This window comes from Canis aureus, chromosome 27 (assembly GCF_053574225.1).
Source record: "Canis aureus isolate CA01 chromosome 27, VMU_Caureus_v.1.0, whole genome shotgun sequence".
Classification (NCBI taxonomy): domain Eukaryota; kingdom Metazoa; phylum Chordata; class Mammalia; order Carnivora; family Canidae; genus Canis; species Canis aureus.
The window spans coordinates 9,969,633-9,983,757 of NC_135637.1; the positions used below are offsets into that span (position 1 = coordinate 9,969,633).

The window sequence follows — 14,125 nt, forward strand, 5'->3', positions numbered from 1 at the left end:
TAAGGCTGCCACCCTTCCATCCTCCTGGAGCTGTGATACTGGATCCTTGTCCTTTCCCCCACCCCTGTTCATGACAGAGCTTCAGGAGAAGCAGTTTCAAATGCAAGCCAGCAGTGCCAGATCTGCCTGAGAATCTGCAGCACGGGATCACTGGAGAAATCCCTCAGGTGCCTGTAGAGTCAAGCTGTCTTGCTGAGCAAAGTCTTGTTTGGAGCACTCGAGTCCTGAAGGAGTCCTTGATAGATGGAAGTGAGACTGTTATTATCGTTGCTCAGCCTAGAGAGGAGGGCGGGAGCTTGAGCGCTCTGCTTCTAGCCTGCAGGGGCCGAGGCCAGCTGGGCACAGGCTAGCCAAGACTGCAGACCCCTCTCTTGGGCCCCCATGGTTGGGAGCATATGGGGGCCAGAAGGTCGCTACCTGAATCCCCCAGCCCGGCTGCCATCGGTACTGAGGCACAGCATTTGTGGCCCGGCACGTGTCTGACAATAGTTACTGCCTCTAGTAGCCAGATGGTGTAAACAACCCATCCGTGGTATGGTATGTAACTATTTTCCATCATTGTCACATGCTGCCATGTTGACATGAATGGGCAGGAGGAATTACTTGGGAACTTGCTGTAGTCAGAATAGCCAGTTGGGCCACAGGCAGGGCAGAAAGGCTGGCCCTGTGCCATGGAGGGGACAGCTTCCAGGGCAAGCTTGGCCTACTCTTGCTGCCTCCTGCCCAAACACCGAATCCTTCACCTAGGGACCCAGGAGAGCATTCCCTTAGAGCTCCTATCAAGGAAAAGTTTGATTCTTGGCCTGAACCAGTATGTTTTTCACTGTTGGCGAGAGCTCTGTGGCCTGGCATATTTCCCTCTTTGCTTTGCCTACCAGGAAGCACATGGTTACAATTTTTATTTTATTTTTATTTTTAAAAATATTTTATTTATTTATTCATGAGAGAGACACACACACAGAGAGAGAGAGAGAGAGTGAGAGAGGAAGAGACACAGGCAGAGGGAGAAGCAGGCTCCAAGCAGGGAGCCTGATGTGGGACTCGATCCCAGGTCTCCAGGATCATGCCCTGGGCTGAAGGCAGGTGCTAAACCGTTGAGCCACCCGGGCTGCCCAAGATTTTTATTTTTTACTCATTTGCTTATATATTATCCTCAGGAGTCTTAGGATAGGGTTTCTCCTTTCATTTTGGTTTCATTCTTTCTTTACTCTTCTGGTGTTTTGTGGAGGTGAACCTACATTAAAAGGTTTTTGGAAGCAGGTTGACGAACCTATATTGTAAGGTTTTTGGAGTGAGGCTTGGATATGTGAAAAAGCTCTCATCATGTGCTTAGTGTGTGATTGGTGGGTGCAGAAGCGTCCTGTATCTCATCTCCCTGAATTGCTAACAAGGTTGGTGATGCCAGGAGGGTCGAGATCAGGCCTGGGCCTGATTCTCCTGTGCATCCTTCACATGATGGAAGTGTAGTAACAGTTTGGTGCATGTATTAGGATAAGTAATGCTAGCTGCTATAACAGTTATTATAGTCTCAACATATCCCAGTAAAGACTGTTCTCACTTCTTATAGTTGACTTAGATGCTCTGGGGGTGGCCTCCGTGTAGTGATTCGGGGCTTCAGCATACTTTCCTGTGGTGTTTCTGCCATCTGCTGGGGTTCCCCTGGGGTCTTCCATGGGACCTAGGCTGTCAGCTGCCTGGTGAGAGAAGACCAAGGGCATTGAAGGTCATGTGGGCATTTTAGGGGCCAGGCTTGGAAGGGGTGTATGTTCCTCTACTCACAGAATGTTGGAGCTGAATGGAGAAGTCCTTTAGAGGTCAGCCTCCTCATAGGACATGTGGAAAAATGGATCCTAGAGAAGGGAACTGACCGACCCAGAGTCAGTTCAACGAGAACTCTGGTCTCAACCTCACCCCTGGGTCATTCCCACAGCCCCCCCCCCCCCCCCAAATCTCTGTGCTCAGCATACACATTCCTGCTCTGGACAGGATGGTTGAGTCAGTTGATAGACGGCCTGGCTGCTCCATGGAGAAACCCATGGCCTTCACAGCAGCTATTGGATTTCAGTATGTGTGGGGATTTGGAGAGTAGAAAAGGAGTCTCTTTCTGAGACTTATTCAGGCACTGCTTTGTCTCCGTGACTCACCTATGAGTGCATGAAAGGTCTCACATTAGGAACAGAGGTTCCCTCCAAAGCCATTAGAAAGCCTGACCATGGTGTCAGACATCCATCAGTGCAACAAAGTGCTCCCCAGCTTTAGTGGTTTAAAACATCAACCATTTTATTTGCTCACAACATGGCAGTTTCAGCAGGGCTTGGTGGGGACAGCTCATCTCTGCTCTGCTGGTGTCAGCTGGGACAGCTTGACTGGAGGTGGAAGATCCATTTCCAGGATGGCCCCACTCCCATGGTTGTAAGTCAGGGCTGGCACTTGGCTCTATCTGCTGGGGCTCTTGGCTGGGACAGTGGTTCCCCTCCGCATCACCCCTCCCCGTCACTGGCTTGGGATTCTCATGGCTCAGTGATCTTACGTGGGCTTCTTCCATGGTGGCTGCTTCCCCCGCCCCAGAGTGCAAACACAGAAGTGTGCAGGCCTCCTCCTTTTCCTCCTATTTTCATTTTTTATTGTAAAATACATATAACAAACTTTATCACTTTGGCTATTTTTAAGTGTCCAGTTCAGTGGCATTAGGTACATTCACACTGTTGTGCACCTTCACCACCATTGACCTCCAGAACTCTTTCATCTTGGGGCACCTGGGTGGCTCAGTCAGTGAAGCACCTGCCTTTGGCTTTATGTCATGATCCCAGGGTCCTGGGATCGAGCCCCACATCAGGCTCTCTGCTCAGCAGGGAGTCTGCTTCTCCCTTTCCCTCTCCCCCTGCTTGAGCTCTCTTCTCACCCGCTCTCTCTCAAATAAAGTCTTTAAAAAAAAAAAAAGAACTCTTTCATCTTGCAAAACTGAGGCTATGACCCTATTACACAACAACTTCCCATTCCCCTCCTGCAGTCCCTGGTGCCCACCCTTCTTCTACTTTCCATCCCTGTGAACAGGACTCCTGGGAGCACCTTGGATGGGTGGGACCATGTGGTATTTGTTCATTTGTGCCTGGCTTGTTTCACTCAGTGTGGTGTCCACCAGGCTCATCCAGGATTGTCTCCCTCTTTAAGACTGAGCAATATGCCACTGCATGTAGGGCCCACATTTTGTTTATCCATTCATCTGTGGATGAACACTTGGGTTGCGTCCACCTTTTCCTACCATGAACTTTGCCGCAATGAACACAGCAAACACCTGTTTTTGAGTCTCTGCCTTCAGTTCTTAGGCCTTCCTTAGAGCTTGGGTCTGAACCTGGCACAGTGGTACTTCCAGCTTATTCTGTTGGTTAACATGGGTCATGAGACAAGGCCAAGTCTCCTTGGTCTGCCATGGTAACCATGTGCCACATCCACTCTGGGAAAAGATCCTTGCAGAAGAGGCGGGTGGGCCTGCCCACAGACACCCTCCAGGACCTGGCTCCCCTGGCAGATGCCTCTGGATGGCCAGATGCCTGTGGCCCGGGCATCCAGGGCAAGGTTCTATTGGAGAACCTCAAGCCCGAGCCCAGCCATCCCTTCCTTCCCTTGCAGGAGGCTGCAGCACTTACTGTCTGTTTTGTATCGCTAATGGCTGTGCCTCTTATTATATAATCTGTTATTCTGTGCTGCACCAGGCCTTGGTTACTTGTCAAAAGTTTCTAGAAGCCAGCTGTATCAGCTCCAGGCAACTGGGGGTGCCGCCTGTCCCTCATAGTATTAGTCACTCTGTACTTAGCTAAATTTAACTTTTTATCATCCAAATGATATTTTTGTGGGCTTGGAATTTTACATAATGCTACCAACTGCTGCAGGCTAAGAATTTCTCCTTTTTGTTGTGAGCGTGTGAGTGAGTGTGTGTGCGCGCGCGCGTGCATGCTGGTTTTCTCCCCAGTGAACTTTTGCATGCCCAAGGGAGCATTGTTCAGTTTCTCTTCCCTGTTCTGCCTTCCCAGGTCCGGGTTTCTTCCTCTAGCTCTGCTTTGCCTTTTGCCAGCTGGGAGGAAAATTGCTTCTAACAGCTTTCTGATGGTCTTGCTAATGCTTCCTTCCTCATTTGAGAGCTCTCAACTTTGAAGGTCCTTGAGGGTTTCCCTGCTGCCTCCACAGTCTGGGATTCAGAGAAGGAAGCTCAGCTCCAGGGTAGCCCATCTGTTGAGAAAGCAGAGAGAAGATTCCGGAAGATTCCGGTGGGGGAGGGGGGAGGGGAAGGGACAAGAAGTAAGAAGTCCAGTGACCCAAGGAGCTGCAGGCATAGAACAGGGGAGGGACCTGGCTCCCAACAGTGGGAGTGCGTGGCTGAAGGGCTAATCAGCAATGATAGCACCTGGGCCCTTCCCCAGGGGTCTTTTGTGTTCCACCCCATAATTATGTATGGGAGGTGTTTACCTCCATTTTCCAGATGAGGAAACTGAGGATTAGGTCAGAGGGATGAGCAGCAGCAGTAGTAACCACAGCCCAACAAACACACCACAGCACTTAGCGTGGGCCGGGCATGAGCCTAGCACTGGTCCTTGGTGGCTCATTGGCCCTTGACAGTGGTCCTATGAAGTAGGTGCTGGCCTCAGTGCTCTTTTACAGATAAAGTAGCTGAGTCCCAGGGACATTAGGTTAAGCACACAGGTTAAGTTGCTGGAGGTCACCGAGCTGAGAGATGGCACAGCCTGCCACCCCTAGCCCTCCCCTTTGTCTCCTGGCCTTGTCACCTCTTCTTTCCTCAGCAGCTTTGGATGAGAGGCACACTGCACCCTGTGCTGCATTTTCCAAAGCATATGAGGCTGACTCCAGCCTCATCTGGTCGCTCGGTTTCTTCCTAGTGCGTGCGTGCGTGCGTGTGTGCATGCGTGTGTGTGTGTGTGTGTGTGTGTGTGTGTGTGTTTAGGTTGCTTCTGGGAGAACCAACTCAGAATTGGTATTGGCTTCTTGAAGAGAGGAGCAGTTGCTGGAGAAAGGGACAAGATGAAAACTCATGCTTACTTTGCACCCTTTTTATCTTTTCAAAAATACAGATATATTGCTTGTTTTCAGTTACTTTATTAATATGTTGGGAACTCCTAAGTATAGACCACAAAGAATTAAACACACCTGCATGCAGAAGCTTGTATGTGGATGCTCATAGCAGCTCTATTTACAATGACCCCAAAGTGGAAGCAACCCACATGGATAAACAAGATGTGGTGTGTTCATACAGTGGAATATTATTTGGCCATAAAAGGGAAGGAAGCACTGACACCTGCTAAACAACACAGATGACCCTTGAATACATGCCAGACTCAGAAGGCCTTGTGTTATATGCCCATTTCTATGGAACGCCCAGAGTGGGCAAATCAATAGAGACAGAAGCAGGTTGGCATTTGTCAGGGACTGGGGGAGTGGGAACAGAGAGCGGCTAGTAATGGATATGGGTTTCTCTTTGGGGTCAAAGGAAGTGTTCTGGAAATAGAGAGTGCGGATGGCCACACAGCTGTGTGAATGTGCTAAGCACACTGAATTGTATACACTTCAGAAGGGTGACTGTATGGCATGCAGATTGTATCTCAATAAAACAAAAAACGAGGAGCCGTGCCTCCAGATGAAATCAAACATGGTGACACCTTGGCTGAGGCCAGCAACCGGTGCGGTTTGCCGTGGTGCCCCCAGTATTCGCATCTGTCCCTCTGTGCACGCTCTCCTGCCACCTGCCTCACGGTCTCCATGTCAACGGGGGACGGAAACCACAGTGTTTAACTTCGGTTGTGCCACCCACTCGTTTGGAACTCATGCTTTCAACCAGGGCCAGCCTGAGACATGCAGACGTCTGGGCAAGCTAGTAATTTGGCACCCCACAAACCGGTATTCTTTAAGTGTTTGTTTGACATTTATTTAGTGGGGATGAGAAGAGACCGATAATCCTATTAATAGACGTTGTACAGAGAAACAGATTCACTTACTAATTCATCTGAATTAGTAAGAATTTCAGATCCCCTGAAATTAGCTAGGGATCTGAAAAATTTTCAGGAAAGCGGGTTCTGACTCCTCCAAAAGGTGGGCTTTATTTATTTGTTTTTTCCTGCCCCCCCGCCCCGGAGTTTTCCACATCATTCAAGAGGTATAGTGAAGATTTCAATTTTGAAATGTAACAGAGAGGTTCTAATACTGTACCTCGACAGGTACGGTTGATGATATACTGTATCATATAATTGAGATTTGCTAAGAGGATGGAACTCGCGTGTTCTCACCCACCACCCCCTCCCAAAAAAGGGTAGCTCTGTGAGGTGATGATGGATATGCTAATTGACTCAATGATGGGAATCCGCTCCTGGGTGTAAAATATCCCGTCGTTGTGCACTTTAGATATATCACCGTTTTGTCAATCATATCTCAATAAAACCAGGGAGAAACGCTTACAGGCACAAACGTGTTTTGTTTTTGTTCCTGACCATCGGCGACAAACACACCAGCGTGTATTTCAGTTTCCGATCCCTGCACCCCATGACAGGTGTGTGTGGAATGTGCATCCAACAGCTCTCAGAAACGGCTTGGGTTGTGGTTTCTCATCTTCCCTAAGGTTGGGAGCTGGTTGGCTTTTCGGCTTTTGTGTGAGGGGTCACGGGAGGAGACTGACTCGCCTGGCAGTATCTTCCAATTTCATCCCAGTGATGATTTGTGCCCACCTTCCTCCTCCCACCCCACCCCCCGCCAGCTCCCCCAGGTCCCAAGAGGTTCCCTGAAGAGCAGACATGTAGCAGATCTTGCATTCACTTTTTGGACTTTAAATGCTTTTTTTTTTTTTTTTAATTTTTTGCCAGAAAGATGATTTCCCCACAGTGTGCCTCTCTGTAAGGAGCTTGCGTTTTTCTCTCGCAGCCCCTGCAGATCTCATTCTGCTGGGTGTGAGTCACAGTTGACCTTCTCACCCATGGGAGGCGTCACGGTGGGGTGGAGAGGGCCCGGCCTTCAGAATCCAGCTCCCCACTGACTGGTGTGTTACCATGGCAAACCCCCTACCCTCCTGGCGGGTTTCCTCACCTCTGAAACTGGGGAGACTGACACTGACCTCACACTGGCTTTAGAGGTTTTGTGGTGGAAGCGAAGAAACAACGGAGAAACCACACAGAGGCAGGGCATGTGTGTGCAGTGAGATGTGGAATACAGGGGAATGTGGAGGAGAGAAGCTGGAGCCCCTCCCCAACCTTCCCCTACATGTGCAGTGGGGGGCCTGGAACCTGGGACGGGCCCTCAAGACATTTTGTTTGTTAAGGGTCCAGCGTGTCTGTGGGGGTGTACTCGCGGCCACGGACAGGAGGGGCAGGGGCAGGTGCATGGCCAAGAGGGAGCCTCAGCACCTGCAGGCCCAGCCCGAAGAGGACTTTGCAGAATTGGCTGAGGCTTCTCCAGAAATGTGGGCCTGCAGTGCGGTGGGTGGGCGTGTAAAAAAGCTGGTCTCCACTGCTTGCGGCCTCACCTCCCACTGCTGTGCCGTCCCCAGTTAGATTCTCTCCCTCCTCTCAACTCTTACTGCCTGTGCCCTCATTTGGCAGTTTATCACTTCTGCTATCCTGAGCCTCCCCAACATGCCCCTCACTTTACTTTTACCTTTGTCAAGATTGCTAGCCCCTTGGGGGCATAGGCTGGTGTCCCTGGAGCCACCAGATGCCTGGCCTCAGCTGTTGGTGGTGGTGGGGGGTGTGTCTCTCTGGAGCTGAGAATTGGTTCCTGAAGAACCATGCTTCTACAGCTTTCCAGTGTGAAGTGGGGTGTGGTGGGGTGTAGTGGGAGGGTTGCTTTCTGGTCATGGTCAGGAGAAGGCTTTTGGGGCTGCTGCCCCCTCCCCGGGTTCAGTATGGGGTCTAGCAAGTGCATCAGACAAACAAGAATGTGTTGAGCTGTAAGTGTGGGTCATGGTGGGAGCCCCAGGTTCAGTGGCGGTTTTAGCAGTGCCTATGAATTTTTCTGACGTCTCAGAGGCAGATGCACCCGGGACTCCCCAGAAATCCATTTCTTCACCTTTTCCATCAGTGTTCATCTCTGGCCTCCGGATATTTGGCGGAGGTGGGTCTCCAGTTACACACTGCCCAACCGCAGGAACTTGATGGGAAGGAGAGTGTTGTCTGTATCACATGCTGCTTGTGACCCTGCCCCGGGCACCACCAGGATGCTCCCGGCTGGTGGCCAAGGAGTCTAGGCTGCTGTTTGCCCTTCTGCAGCCTGGGCTTCTGCAGTCCCAAAGGTTGATAGGTGAAAAATCTCAGGTTTGAAGCCGAGAGCTCTGAGCTGGGTGTCTGTGCTGAGAAAGCTCGTGTGTGCTTGGGGGTGTGGGTTCTGGTTCTCTTCCGAAGCAGAGCGAGCCTTGGGCAGTGTTGGGGGCATCAGCCTCGGGGACTGCATTCCAGACTGGGTCCCTTCATCCAGTGCAGACTTCAGCCCAGCATCCCCCGTCCTCACCCCTTGGCGAGCTAGATTTCCGGTCTCTGGCGCTGCTCAGGATGAGGCCGGGCCATGTTGGTTTCCCTGCCAGGTTGCTCTGAGTGACCAAAGTGGCTGGTGTCTGTCTTACCTCCTTCCTCCCGGCTTCTCCCTGCAGGATGCTGACACGTGTGTCCTGGTCCCTGACACCCTCCTGCGTGCCTAGTGAGTCGTCCCTCCTCCTGTGGCAGGACATCGAGGGAGCCTTCTCACAGGGACCAACGGGTAAGGACCACCCACTGGCTTTGGAGTTTGGGGGTGCAGGGGCTCTCTTGCTGTTTCTTTTCCCTTAAACATCTGACTTTATCTGATTAATGGGATAGATTGTATTAATCGATCCTGCTTCTTGCAAATATTGATTGCTCTTCACTAAGTAGGTAGAACTGATGTTCTGTCTGTGGTTCCTTTAGATTCCAGATACGATACAACCTCCTTTGGTGGCCCTTGTGACTCTTTGCTATAGAGACTGCCCTGAGGGGCCCCTCTCCTCTTCCCTTGGAGCCCCTGGCCCAGCCTGGGCTCCCCATTCCCAGTAAACAGGGCAGGACAGGAGTTTCAGGACTCTTAGGCCTTGGCAGTGGTCAGTGACACAGGGAAAAAAAAAAAGTGTGTGTTTTCATGTAAGCATTTCCCTGGAAGAGAAACTGAGTGGGGGGCCATGGTGTGTCTGAGGTCCTCTGTGGAGTCAGTGGGGGCCTTGGTGGGACTCCTGCTGCTTAGCTCTTTCTCTCCTGCCCTGGGTCCTCCTGGGCTTCTTGTCCATCCCATCCCATTTCCTGCCCCCGTGTCTCTGGCACAGGCCTCACCCTGTCCCCTTCTTGTCATGCCAAGGCCTTTGGTGGGTAGAGTAAGTAAAGCGGTATTGCCTTTTCTTATTCTAAACCCCAACCAACCCCTCTCACTGGACCCCACTCAGCTAGTCTGAACATTGGGGATAAGGAGGATAGATGTTCCATCTGGAGAAACTAACCTAATGGGGGGAAGAGGCTGGTGGTAGCATTAGTGTCTCTAAACATGCTGCGAACACACTGGCTCTGCTAAGTGCACAGGATCCATTATGATCCCATTTTACACAAGAAAGCTGAGGCTCAGAGGTGGCAAGTGTCTGGCCCAAGGTCACACAGCTAGTCAGTGTGAGCTTGGGATTGGACCCCAAGTCTGGACTCTGAAGCACATGGCATGATGTTCCAAATATGGCCCTGGCTTTCCCAAAGGACGGGTCCAGGCCCCACCCTCCCTTGCCTCCTGGCTCCGGGTCAGCCCCTGGCCTCCTCTTGGCCTCCCTTCCTTGCTGGGGAACCACATGGCAGACAAGGTCTCAACCGGGTGCCCCCCCTCCCCGTGTTTCCATGTTGGCACTGCGGGCTGTTTTCTCTATAATTGCTCATTCTTTTCAGTTGCTGTAAAAAGGCCTCCAAGTGCTAAGAAGAGAGAGTGCTCTGTTGTATTTTTGTTTTGTTGTCTTGTTTTAATTCACTCTCGGAGAGGCTCAGAGTCTCAGCTGCTGGGGTGGGCATGGGGGAAGGCTGGCATGGAACGCAGGCCTGCCCTTGAGCCTCCCCGAAGGCTGGTGAGGTTGCCCCTGTCCTGCTGGCCACAGGGGCCCTGGGGAGCACTTCTCTGCCCACCAGACCTGAGTTCTGATAGCAGTTCCTTTGCTTCGTGTTTCCTTTTCTACCAGAAGGCAGTTCTTTTCCTTCCTAACAACAGCATTCCCCAGTTAGGTGGTTTTCGAGATGGTGGCCTTGTGACCACTTTATCTGGGGGGTCCCTAGTTAACCCCAGTTGTGCTCAGAATTCCTCTGCTTTACTCATTTATCCAGTGAATATGTACTGCGTCCTGAGGCTGAACCAGGTACTGATCTGGGTGCCAGACACACAGAACAGACAGGAGTCCCACCCACCTGACTTTCTACCCAGGTGTGGCCAGATGACCCACCCTCCAGTCTCACCTCTGTGCTTGGCAGGGAGGAAGATCATGGTTGCCCCCCACCCTCCTCTGAGCTCCGCCTGGGAGTTTGTGGCTCTGGCGGGCATTGGGCATCAGGACTGCTGGGCCCTGGCTGGCCTGCATGTGGAGGGGTTGGGGAAAGGCAACCCCTCCCCACCGAGAATGTGAAGTTTCCCCCCCCCCAACCTCATCTCGGCAGGGGGGGCGAGGAAGGAAAGGGCTAAGGAGTAGGGTCTATTTTTAGAGGAGCTCCTTGTTCCAAAGGAACAGGAGCCCTTTCGTACAGGAAGTGGGGGTGGGGTGGGCGCAGGGCAGGGGGCAGCCTGGCTGTGGTCTGCATCTGCTTGGCTTGGGCTCAGGGCCACCCGCAGAGAGGGTCTGCCTGAAAGAGGGGGGCCCCAACCAGGGTGGAAGATAAAGATGTTCACTATTGTGATCCAGTGTGCAGAACTGCTAGCATTTACCATGAGCCTCCAGCCGAGCCTCGGAGGGGAGGGTATGCAGGCAGAGGCTCAGGGTCCTGGCTTCCTTCCTGACTCCCCTGCTCTCTCAGGGAGGGGCGCTTCCTGCCATTGTCTCTGTGAGGCCTCAGCAAGGTCACTATCTCCTGAGGAGGAAGAGAGTTGATGCCTCCGGCAGGACCTCAGCCCTCAGCCCCCGGCAGTGCTGACACACACTTTCCGACCCTACTGCGCATGCCGGCCTCTTGGCCTCCCCTTGGCCCAGGGTGGAGGCTGTGGCCCGGCGTGGGCCTCTCTCCCTCCCCTGCGCAGGCACCCCAACCTCCGAGGGCAGAGCAGCAGACGTCCCGTCCCTCCGGGGGCTGGTCGGGAGGATGAGCACATGGGGCCTATCCGAGGCTGTGCTCCTGAGCATGGAGAGGCCCGGGCTCACTGTCTGGAGGCAGGGCTACAGCAGAGACACCGCCCACTTGCCACATTCCCTCGCTGTCCCTCTACAGTGTTTGGGAAGGAGCTGGGCGGGATCTGAGTCCCCCTCCTGTCCCCTCCTGACTTCCCCAGCCGTGATTCTTTTTTTTCCTGTGATGCGTTGACATGCAGCCGGCCCTGCCCAGGACCTGGGCTGGTGGCCTGTGGAGGGGCTGTCCCCGCCCACATACAGAATGTCCTGCTGGATTCTGGCTCTCCAGCCTCTCTGTCCTTCCACATCTCAGGGGCCTCCAGGTGCCCATTCCCTGACTTTGCCTGTTGACTTAGGTTACGCACGTCTTCCTGAGAGCATACTTTATTTTCATCCAGGTGGCAAAAGTGCATTCCAATGGCTTTGTTTCTGGTGCCTGCTCCTGGTCACCTGTTGGGGTTTGCACAGGTACATCATGGCTCTCTGAGAGCCAGGCTTGAGTACACTCAGCTCACGCAGTCCGGGATTAGCAGGGCGGGGGGGCGGGGGGGGGAGGCTGACTCAGCCTCCCTACGGCCACACAAGGCCATGCGAGGCCAGTGGCTCTGTCTCATCCACTGCTGTCCTGGCTGGGGCTCCCCTAGAGCTCTGCCCACAGGTCCTCCTTTCTGGCTGCCTCCTGCTCCCTCTTTCCCCATCTCTGCCTTCCCTCTGTTCGGAGGGAGAGCGTACTGCTGGACTCTCTTGTACCACGGGTGATGTCCAGTGCATGAACAGAGGCCATGTTTATAACCTCATCTTGCCTGGCAAGGAAGCATCTGGAAGCACTTGCTTATGACCTAACTCTCAGATCTCCCAGGACCAGGTCCAGTCAGTGTTCTCTGGGTCGTTGTTCTCCATACACTTCCTGAGCATCACACCTGCCTAGAAAAATCACTTTGATCCCTGGAGACAGTGTCCAGAGCTTGGGATTCTCAGGACAGAGATGATCATCCTGAGATGATGCCATTCAGCTGGAGATTATATGACCCCAGACTGTTCATTTTTAACAGCATGATCCAACCTGCAGATGATCAAAATGTATTCATTCAATACATTGTATTTAATGTATTCATTCAGTATTTATTGAGTACCCACTATTCTGGGAGCTGGGTATAAAAGAATGAAAAAACATTTAAAATCCTGGCCCTTCTGGACTTACTGTCTAGTATGGGTAGACATACAATAAATGAAGACTGTCAGATGGGGATTAATGCTAAATAAATAAATAAGAAGGCCTCTTAGGTTGAGACAGTTAAGCAAAGGCCTGAAGGAGGGGAAGGAGAGAGCCAGGAGGTTATCCTGAGGAGGAGCCTGTAGGTAGAGGAGACAGCCTATGCAAAGGCCCTGAGGCAGGAGCTTGTCTAAGATGTTCTAGAAACTGGAGGGAAGGAGGGAGGGGAAGAAGCAGGGAAAGGGGCTGGAGAAGTAATGAAAGCCCACATCTAGCAGGGCCATGCAAGTCTTGTTGAGACTTTGACCCTGAGCTAGACGCGGTGATCCTGAGGAGTTCGAGAAAAGGAGGGCCAGGATCCCACTCACCTTTAGAAGGGTGGTTTCTGGCTACTGTGCTGAGAAGGGACTGGATGGGGTGGAGGGAGGAAGTGGGGAGACCAACAGGGAGATGGTTTTAATGGCCTGAGGTGTTGGACGCTGGGCCAGCACGGCAGCGGTAGAGGGAGTGAGGGAGGTGGGCTCCAGGCATGTTTTAAAGGTAGAGCCTAAAGGGATCACTAGGAACCAGGAGTTCCCTGTGTGTGGACTTTTAGAAAACAGGTTCTCGCAGACTTGGAAGGACTCAGGATGTCAGCCTTTTCATTTAACCTATGGGGAAACTCAGCCCATAAGGGAAGTTCTTACCCAAAGTCACACGGCAAGCTGGTGAGCAGCAGAGCCAAGACCTGGGCTTCCAGCCCCATGTCCAGGTGTTTTTGTAGCTGAACTGACAGACAGCTCTGGGCGGGGGATGTGCAGGGATTTGAGGGCTGAGGGCTCAGGGAAGAAGGACTGGCTCCAGACACGGTAGCGGAGTATCTCCACTGGGCAGGAATTTGGGGATTTGTAAGCTGACAGCCCTGGGTGCACCGACTGGGCCTTCATGTGCTCTCTCTGGGCCAGTGTTTTGACTTCAGTTGGGCAGGGGTCTTGATGGCCACGTCTGAGCTCTGGGGTAGGTCAATGTACCCATGCATTTCATTGAAGACTTCATTGAGTTTCTGCCAAGTGCCAGGCCAGAGATAAAATGTGCTTGCTCTTGGGGAGCTAATAGTTCAGGGGAGACAGACAAGTGAACCCAGATACCCTTGTGACACGCCCAGGGGATCAAAGGTCAGGCACTGAGCAGCCTCTGCACCCTCCAGAATGCCCCAGGGAACACAAGCCAGGGGCCATCCACATGGCACTGGGGGTCTGGTTAAATCCCTAGTCCATCTCTTATAATACTGGGGGCCTGGAGGGTTGGCAGGGGCTGGGATCTCACTGCTCTACAGCTGTCACCTAGAACAGATTTCGCTTGAACTGTGAGTGACCTTGATTGTACTCATCCTGACCTTGACTGTACTCACTGGGAGGCAACCTTGCATGGCCTTGCAGGAACTTCCCGTGTGTGTATTTCTCTCTCTTTCTTTCTTTCTTTCTTTCTTTCTTTCTTTCTTTCTTTCTTTCTTTCTTTCTTTCTTTCTTTCTTTCTTTCTTTCTTTCTTTCTTTCTTTCTTTCTTTCTTTCTTTCTTTCTTTCTTTCTTTCTTTCTTTCTT

The 14,125-nt window shown here is 52.2% G+C and overlaps 1 protein-coding gene across 11 annotated transcripts in view; it reads left to right on the top strand.

The window, feature by feature from the left end:
- PITPNM2 (phosphatidylinositol transfer protein membrane associated 2) overlaps positions 1-14,125 on the top strand; it is a 140,220-nt gene that overhangs the window by 23,152 nt on the left and 102,943 nt on the right. For all 11 annotated transcript variants that reach the window (XR_013366460.1, XR_013366461.1, XM_077875379.1 and 8 more), the window contains exon 2: positions 8,639-8,745. The gene's annotated coding sequence lies outside the window, so the exon portion shown is untranslated. The remainder of the gene's footprint in view (positions 1-8,638; positions 8,746-14,125) is intronic.